The sequence below is a fragment of the Silurus meridionalis genome, chromosome 18, assembly GCF_014805685.1.
Source record: "Silurus meridionalis isolate SWU-2019-XX chromosome 18, ASM1480568v1, whole genome shotgun sequence".
Taxonomy (NCBI): domain Eukaryota; kingdom Metazoa; phylum Chordata; class Actinopteri; order Siluriformes; family Siluridae; genus Silurus; species Silurus meridionalis.
In genome coordinates, this window is record NC_060901.1 from 5,217,096 (window position 1) to 5,227,480 (window position 10,385).

The window sequence follows — 10,385 nt, forward strand, 5'->3', positions numbered from 1 at the left end:
AAGCATTTTCCCAGCTTCAGCATACATACTATTTGAAAAATTCTTCCATTGGTGTATAAATTGCAAATTGTATGAACTTTTAAATAGGCATTACAATTGGTAACATTCTAAATAAATGTAATCTCATAACTTTTATTTGAGAGGGGGATTCTTTGATGGGTAAGGCATCCGATTTTCTAGAGGGTTTCTCCTTGGGACCGCCTAATTGAACCTTTTAAGGGTTATTCAGATTAAATAAGCTGAGGAACATTGTAGTGTTCCAAATGCACCCTTGTTATCTAGTGCTAAATGATAAGTGTGTTAAAGCACTTTAAATCATCACAATGTAGCAATGGGAGAACACTCTGGCACCCTCACTTGCTTTTTTCTGGGGAGCTATCTTGCACATTATGCCTATCTACAGTGCTATGCATCAATAAGCCTTCAGGAGGTGTGTCTGCTTGCCTGGAAGTCTTGCAATGACAATGCAATAATCCGGATACACCTTGGCATGCTCCCAGGGTGCTTAGATATCATATCAACCAAGTCTTCTACTGAGACAAAATGATGAAGCGCTTGTTTGACTGATGTTTTAGTATGGGTGAGGGGGGGAAAGCATATGAATAAAAATTCACAAAGACAAGTTTTTGCTGCTTGGGTAATATAAAATGCTTTTATTTATAAAAGTTGTATCCCAACACTCTACGGATCTTGGTTTCTCTGAGGCTCAAATTTGTCAAAAAGTGTTTTTTCCCCAATTACATACTTGAAAGCTTTGCTTCATAATGTATCCACCAAATCCAAGTAAATACCTCAAGTTAGTCTGCAGTCTTTACAGCTCTGGATATAGTGAAAGCCTAGAAATTCTGTTAGAATACACCTTATTCTGAGTCTGTGCCTGCTCTGCATGGGGAATCAACTGAATTATGGTATACATGAACATGACCAGATATTCAATTTCGTGCCCTGGATAAACAACATACATTATAGATTAAAAGGACCACTGCTTTTCATTAAGCCCATCACTGGCTTTGAGGATATCCTCCAGGTTTATGTAGGCTGTATTGAGATCAAGAGACACAATATTTCTTTCCTTATTGGACTCGCAGGCACGTTGGAAATCCTGGATCTTGTTTCATAAACTCCGGTATTTTCATCGCTCTACACAAGTAAGTTGGGTTACTGTCTGTGTTTTTGTGCATGTTCCCATGTGAATTTCTTCTTGGATACGAGGTTTCTTCATACGAGGTGGAATCAAAAAGTTTCCAGACCAGCCGTTTACAAGAAAGTACTTTATCTACTGTTACATTTGCCTCTAGCATACCTCGTCTAGGCCTAGGAGAGTGTAGGCTCATTTAGATAACAATAATATGGAACCTGAGGTTAGAGTGGTTATTGCTTTAAATGGTTAATTGGAATAATTGTTAACAAACAAAATGGCACACAGTTCAAGGGTGACAAGAAGACTGGACTCATTGTCAGAAAAATACAAGGGGTGGCACCTGCCCTCTAACCTAGGGTGTTTAAACAATTATGAGACCATCATGGTACGTGCATGTACATCTCATTCTCTGTTCTCAAACCAAGTAATCTAGTATGTCAGTGAGCTAATATAATAGCAAATCTAGCGTAACCTTCTCGCCTTCCTCTTTCTTCCACTAGGACAGGTCTTCAGGTTGCTGCTTTTAGACCTTAGGTGCCGCCTCCTCTGGTCAGGTTCTTGCCCTTTTTTTCCAGCAACCACTTATACTTAACAGGTGACTCCACCTGTGACTCCAGCATAGACACGTAACACTACGTTTACACACTATTACATTCAAAATAGTCCACAGCAAAAAAAAGCGCTACCAGCATTCCTTACACTTTTGGAATATGTCCTGGAAGTCTTTTTTTCGAAGCACCTTCTGCAATTCGCACTGGATCCCCACAATGGTATCAAAACGGCGTCCTTTGAGGCAGATCTTCATCTTCGGGAAGAGGGCGAAGTCCGCAGGAGCCAAATCTGGCGATGAGAGTGGGGAGAGCTCAGTGACAGGGAGCACAAGTGACCAGAATAGCAGACGTGGTAACGAATGTGGTCAGAATAGGACCAGTTGCGTAGCTTCTGATGTACACAGGACAATGTCTTTTGGCACACTGACTTATGAAGGTCGGTGATCGCTGTGACTGTGCGTGCAGCCTTGTGCTGATATTTGTTGCCGTTTTACAAAACTGCTCTCAAAACATTTTGAAACCACATCGTACTTGCCCTGAACATGCCAGTAAGTGGATTAACCTTGGGGGCAAATGTGTTTTTTACTGTGTGGTAGGTTGCAATAGGGTGAGAAATTGTAGCTGGTGGTTGAGATATTCTGACTGGAGGATGTTCAAGTCTGCCAAGTGCTCTAAATGTAATGTAATTAAGTAATTGACCTCTATCAGACCAGCTGACATACGGCACTCTTTCAGGATTACTGAGCCTAAAGTACCTCTACTGGCAGCATTTCCACTGGTTCCAACTGTGGTTTCAGAGTTTCTGACTCAAGAGTGTCGTCATCAGCGTCATCATCATCATCATCATCATCATCACACTGGTGTTCCACTAGGCTTTATTTTGCGGTTTCTTCTTTTTTAGTTTAAAGCTGTTTGGGATTAAGAGGAAGTGAGTGCAATGTGGCACAGGTTTAAATACCTTCAGGTACAGGTCTCTGAGGTATTCCTGCCAGTGTGCCAGAAATGGCACATGGCTCTAATTCACACATTGGGTTCTAATACACAGACCAAGCAGTTAAAATTGAATAAAACATTAATGCATTCACTGAGTGAGCTGGTTTACCTGCTTGTCCAAGTCGTGCTGGCCAAGGTACACTTTGTGCTAGTTTGTGCTAACCCTAGATATGCCAAAGGCCTCTGTGAGGTATTATGTTATGCTAAAAGAGGCTTCCACAATTGGTGCTGTTATTTGACTTCTTTGTCAGACATGATGTCAGTTGTCTTTTTGCTCTACCCAGACTATAAACTGTGCTGCGTTGTTTTCTTGATTAGCATCAGCCACATGGTTACACATGATTAGCATCAGCCACAATTTTGTGCATAATTTCAGATCATATCAGAACTGGTATCTCGCAGGTTTAGACAAGTGTAAGCAACTTTTTACTTGCGTGGGGAGTCTGATACGAAGTTCTATTGTTAATTAATGGTCAATTTTACACTTTTCTTGTAACTAGTCTCATCATTTTTAGTTAGTTTGACGTCTTTTCCTTGTGTAGCCCTTGTCTTTATGTATCGTCTTTTTCTGAAGTCTTACATGTAAGAAGGAATGAAACAGGACACTAGTTATACATGTAACTGCTGTATGAATTTTCACTGACACCCAAGCTGTCATTCATGTTTTTTTCCAGGGGTTATTTTCTGAGTAAGTGGATTACTTGTACAATTCGCTCCATCATGTCATGTCAGTATGTGAATATTGATCCAAGGTCTCAAGTTATCCACAAAATTCTAAGTGTCCTCCAAGTAACCTCATCTGGAATTCATAGAACCACGTTTAATTGAATAACTACTGTTTAGCTTTCTAACATGTTCAGTCTGTTGGTGTAAAAGAACAGCTTGACATCGCTGAATTCACAGCTAGCTTGAAAGGGGTACAATACTTACAAAAGTTTAAACAATTTATTGTTTTATCTCGTTGATATCTAACGAGAATCCACACTTTCAATTTGTTTTGTTTTTTTGTTTACAAGATGTTCATGCTGCTTTTAGGACAAGAAGGGTTTTATGTGATTTGGCAGACTGAGGCCAGTAGCATCAACCAAGGTTTTCTTTTCTGTAGATGTATTCTGTTACCGCATCAACCAAAGTTACAGACATCCCGTAACTTAAGTGGGTTGCTCGAATGAGAAGAAAAAAAAAATCAATTTTTGTCCTCCTAATATTTTGAGTAGGATTTTTGCCTATGTTTTTTTGCTAAAGCTGTGGAATTACATGGTGAACAAAATAAATAGAAATGAAAAAGTAGAGGGTTTTTTTATTAGGGGTTTGGATGGAAGAGAAATTTCAATGTGGTGCAATTTAATGCAATTACTGATTTGGCAATAGTTAAAAACAAGTATTATGTGACTGAATATATTTTGAGGATATTAATCTAAAGTAGGCCAAGTTTCAATCTGAGCCTTTGAGGAACAAGTTAAGAAGAATTTACCCTTACAACTATTCACATGGGAAGTCATATGGGTGGTGCACAGGTTTGATAATAAGAAAAATATCTACACCTGCACATTCATGCAGCTCTCTAATCAGCAAACCGAGTGACTGGGGTTGGGGGGATACCAGTGCGGTTCTGCACCAGATGGGCTGCTTTGAGTATTTCAGTGACTGACGATCTTCCGTCTCTAAAGGTCTCTGAAGCTTGAAACAGAATGGCAAATCACTGAAAGTGACAGTTCTATGGGTGCGTCTTGTTGATAACATTTTAAAGGAAAATGACCAGATTGGTTCAAGTTACTGGGAAGCAGATAGTAACGTATATATAGTGGTGAACGAAGTGCAAAAACCATGTTCTTCAGTAGTAAAGATACCTCACCACACCTCGCACTGCACCACGCTGTCTGAGATCCTCCAGCACTGCTCAACTGGTACCACCTTCTCTCAGAATAAGAGGTAAGTATACTTCAAGGCTCTTTTCTGTTCTGGCACCGAGGTGGTGGAATGAACTTCCCCTAGATGTCCAAACAGCGGAGTCCCTGGATATCTTCAAGCGATGGTTGAAGACCTACCTCTTCCTGAAACACTTAAATTAACACTTAAAAGCACTTTCCAAATTTGCTTTGTAGAATTCAAGAGTTATATTTACATTAAGTTTGTAATCTAACGTACCAGTGTATATTTATTCATTGCTAGAGACTCGAAGCATTTTTGTACGTCGCTGTGGATAAGGGCGTCTGCTAAATGTCGCAAATGTAAATGTAAGATACACAAGGTAAAATATTAGTCTAGTAAAAGTGCTGCCTTTACACTTTCACTTAAGTATAAGTAAAAAAAAAAAGTATTTGCCTTTAAATGTATTCAAGTATCCAAAATACCCATGAGCCCAAAACCTTCTTTTCAAATACAAAAAACAAAAAACAAACACAGTGCGCAAATAAGGCCACGGGTGTTGTGGCAAGTTACATTCTGAACTGAACTGTGTGTTGGCGATAAGTAGATTCCAACATGCGGCAATCAAAACCAATTCAAAACAGAGCTCGCCCTCGACCCTGATTGGTGGCTTGCAGTGTGCTTGTCCAGTTATGTTTTTATTCACTCATAAATAAAAAGGAACGATGATTTCGCAAAATGTAGTTGAGTAAAAAGTCAGATATTTGACTTTAAAATGAAGTCAAGTTAAAGTAAAAATCTCCAGAAAATGGAAATATTTTAGTAAAGTACAGATACAAAAAAAGCTGCTTAAGTACAGCAACAAATTACATTTACTTCCTTACCGTCCACCACTGCTCATATACTCCCTTACTGCAATCGTGTTCAGCTGTGTAGTTTGGGTGAGTCAGTTAAATGAGATGATGGCCTCAGATTCCTCTTTTTGGCTGACAGGAGTTGAACCTGATGTGGTCTTCTGCTGTTGTATATAATCCAGCTAAAGGTTTGCTATTTTGTGCATGCTGAGATGCTTTTAAATCTCACCATGGTTGTAAAGAGTAATTACTTTAGTTACTGTATCCTTCCTGGCAACTCAAACCAACCTAGGCATAACAGCACATCCTGTTGTGTTTTATGGCAAAACATGTTAATTACTGTTCTTACTTATGCAGCTACTGCTGAGCAGTAAGTATTCCCTCACCAGTGACTTTTTTTCTGTCCTAAATTGTATTTTATTAAGTTCTACAATGTTAAACATACATGCTTTTCCTCTGTTATAAAGTATTAACGCTGCAGACTCCTTGGAAAAAAAATTCAATAAATGTCTCATGTTTCTGTGAGGGAATTGGTAGCTCAGTGGTTAAGAGGTTGATAAGATGGTCGGGAGTCAAATCACAGCACCACCAAGCTGGGCCCTTAAACAAAGGCCCTTAGCCATCAACTGCTCAGTTGTATAAATGAGATCATTATAAATTGCTTTGGATAAGGGAGTCTTGCGGTAAACAACTAGAAAATGAACAGAGCTTCTCAGTTCGAAGCACATTTGACGTATTTGCTAATTGTAATTATGAATACACTTTTTTACTTATTTAAGAATGAAATGCAGAAGAGATGATCCAAGATCGCTAAGATGGTCCATCCCATTACAAATGGTTAAATACATGTTTTATGGGATTAAAGAGATTATTTAGGAATGAAGTCCCTCGTTAACTTGCTCTCTGAGTACTTCCTGAAACATGGTGGTACAACACCCTGGCTTTGACTGTTCTAACAAATCAGTGCTGAAAGGGGCATCAGGGGCCTTAAAGAGGACTTGAGGACCAGGCTGGGGTTTGATTCTCTTGTTGTCCAGAGCGCAGACCATGGTTTCCAGGAACAATGCAGCTGATGAGCTGCTCTCCAAGGAAAATATGGGTCTGACATCATGGGTTCTTAAATCTCACAGCTGAGCCAACACACTCTTGCCACAATCAGCACTCAGTGAATTTCCACTGCTAAAGGGGAAAGAGGGACCGAAAAAGGGGAAAGGGGTGTGAATATTACCTTGGAACCTAATATCTGATTGTGTTATGTTGGGGGAAAAAAGATCTCATATAATCTCAAATATTAATCTGTAATTTCTGGTTGCAGTATAGAGGTCAGGATTTGAGGACGATTCTTATGAAGTGATATTAATGAATGTATAATTTGCAATGCATGCAATTTGTAGAAGTGCAAGTGAAGCTGTACATCTGCTCTCTGGCATTCAATAGCAATGAAAATATAACCTTGTTGGTGTAACACTAATTCTTTTCCCCTCCTAAAATGACTGTGGGGAAATGAGAGAGAGAGAAAGAGAAAGAGCACTGAAATAGACCACAAAGTTGTTTAAAAGACAAGAGTGCATGTAAGTAGTAGAGGCTTGGAGCTTCAGTTTCAGGGTTAGGTCCAGGAACAGTGTCCTCAAATGCACTCAATGCTCGCAGTACTACCCTAGACTGCCTCTGGAGAGGAACATGGGAGGCTGTTATATGAATCCTTTGTCTCCTGTATACACACTGCATTGCCCAAATTGCTGCTTCTAATCAGGGTTACCTGAATTTCAAAAGCAACAAATAACCACCATGATCGATTAGTAGTGAAGTGTAGTTCAAGATACAACCACAAATACTGAATTCAATTCCAGCTTTCAGGCTGTAATTTGCCTAATTGGAGCTAATAATTGATTTAGTAATAGTCACAGGAGAAGATGGATGAAATAAGATTCGGAATAGCTGGAGCGGGTTCCTGCCTGCTGCCTGCTCCACGTTTATAAACCATTATGTCTGCTGAAACCGAGCCAGGTGGCCAATTTATCTTTTAAAAAGGCTTGGTTGTTCCACTATATATCCATTAAAAAGTGCTGACAGCATACAAGAGCTTTGACCTGTCACTGTAGCCTTTTCTCCAAGTAGCTGAACGCGCACTTTTCTCCTCGGTAGACCCACATTCTGATTTGTTTGCTTTGGCGCAAAGCGCTCTGTTTTAGGAAGTATCACTTTGTCATGCCATGAAAGTTTGTGCATGATCACGGGATTCATAGCCAAATTAGGCGCAAAACAAACTCAGGGCTGTGTGCTTATAATGAATACATGTAGAAATGTTTGTCTCATTGTAAGTTACAGTGAGACGGAATCAGTTTACAACGATGCCTTAGAAAGCGGTTCTTGGTGCATCCCGCAGTAATACAATGCCACATTCGTTATCCGTGTTTAGCTTTCAACTCAAAAATGGCGTGGCATGAAACAGATGCTTTCAGATGAAATATAAATCATACAATGCCCCTAGAAGCAGCAGATAACACTAGGGGGAGAAGGGGGAGAAATTTCAGCATGGTGTATGAATTCTGGCTCTGACAGTTCCTCAACCTCAGCTACATCATTTCAGTTCATGCCCAGTCACAAATAAAGATGCGGGTTTAATTTTTTTTTTTTTTGCACAATTATTATCAAATTATTTTTTTTTTAAACCTGCCTGCAATATTTTATACGTATTAAATTTCTTCTATTTCCCAAAACATAAACAGATTAATTTCCCAAACAGGCAGGTACTAAAGATGAATGGGAAACACTATCAATGCACTATCACTACTCGTTTTATTAATGCGACCATTGGGTTTGTCTTGTAAGCTTCGAATCAGAACGTTTGCTTGTATCCAGTGGTTTTTTTGTTTCTTTTTTCCTCAGTCAATTTAGTCAATGACTAACCCTAAACCAACTGCTAATACTAGCCTTAATACTTTAGGTGCTCTGAAACAAAATGTCTTGGGAACCAGCTTTGACATTACAATTTTTATATGATTGGTATATTCCTGAATCCTTAATTTTGCTATAAGAGAGAGCTCTGGTTCAGTTCTTTATATGTTTAATTCAGAAAATCCTGAATACGCTGAGGAACTAGGTCAGCTTTTCAAAGTTATCTAGTTTCTAATGTAAACATGTAAATGTACAATGTAACCTTCCCTCAACTCCATCATCAAAGTAACTAACTCATTGAGAATTTTGAATATTGGCAAGTGGTTTATTCAGCAGGAATGGTGAACAATCTGTCAGTTATTTCCATATTGTCCAGATAAGATAACAAATCACCAGTCATAGAAGCGTTGCTACAAATGAAACACAAACAATTGTAAATGTGGGGGAAAAAAATTGATTTTACAAAAGTTTTAATATTAAGTGTTTCTTTTTTTCCTGTGGAGTGAAACAAACTATACAAACAACTATAACCTACTTACTGGTAACATGTGCAAAGTAAATTTATACACATTTATATAAACATTTGTATCAGTATATAGCAGGAGTGTTGGTGGTGGTTAGCATGAAATAATATAAATATAGCCTGGAAATGTCTAGGGCTGTAAAATAACTTTTTGAATGTCAGCATACGATTGATAAACGTGCACGTATTTACTTCTGTGATCTATCTGAGGTGGCACAACCCTTCATTTACATTAGCAATTCACTTAGCTTCACTTCAGCAACCACTGCTGCCTTTTTCGGGGCTTTTTTGTCTTGCAATCCAGTAAGAAATGGTAATGAATGAAATGTACAGCCTATAGCTAACAAATAACTGGTGTGACACCCTGAAATAAATGTTTATTTTAATGTGCTTAGCTTCATTGTAGCTCTCTTGGCAGATTTGTGAAGCAAGCTAACTGTACTGGCTGTGTAGACACTCACCAGAAGGAACAACAATCTCTTCACCTTTTCTTCCCAAGTTTTAAACATCCGTATACACTAAAGAAAACTCGTATGACTAATGGTAGGCAATAAGGAAGTATTTTTACAATGTACATTTTTATGTACCTGTCGTTTATCATGTTGGGGAAACTTTTACTTCAATGCTACTTTTTTCTCCACTACACTGAACTACTTTGAATTGGAGCCAAACACATAAACAGTGTTAAATGAAAAGCTGTGGCAAAAGCACAAGCATAACCCTACGGTTTTATGTGTGGACTAAGGGTTCTTTCACTGTAAAACTGTAACTTTATAAAATAAAAAATAAAATAAAAAACCTGTGCAGGAGAATGGAACACTGAACTGCATTCAGAGTTCTCATAGGTCACTATTTTCAAAATTCAAAAGCATGTCTACTTAAGTAGACGTGTAAGTAGTTTACTTTTGCTGGTTGCATATTAAAGCAAAGGATAAGTATTTTATTTTAAACTTTTATTTAAGAACAGGAGTGTTTATGTTGGTAGTGGGGTATCCAAAGGAGGTGGTAGCTCAGTGATTAAGATGTTGGACTTTGGATCAGAAGGTTGTGAGTTTAAATCCCAGCACCACCAAACTACCATTACTGCATCCTTAAGCAAGACCCTTAAACCTCAATTGTTTAATTGTATAAATAAGATAAATGTAAGTCACTTTGGGTTTCTGCCAAATGGTTTCTGCCTAATAATGTAAATAGTGGTTTTATTCTTTTTTTTTTTTAGACAGTAAACAGGAACTATTTGTGATCTGAAGAAATTGATGCCACCATAGGATTAGTAAAAAAAATGTTCAAGCCCAACTGTCTGGATTTGTACCAAATTTGCATACAAATCGTAAAATTCTGTCACAGTGTTGCTGAAATCGCGGGTTCTGTGTCACAAACTCACCCAGTGTGAACATAGGGTTACATTCTCAGCAGTTACATTATACATTTATACATCATAGTGCTGCATACAGTTCATGTGTAACTACACAGTTAGTTGACACTTAATATAAAACAGGACCCAAAAACATTCCATATATCGTAAAAAAAAAAAAAAAAGTTTGTGAGACGTGTTA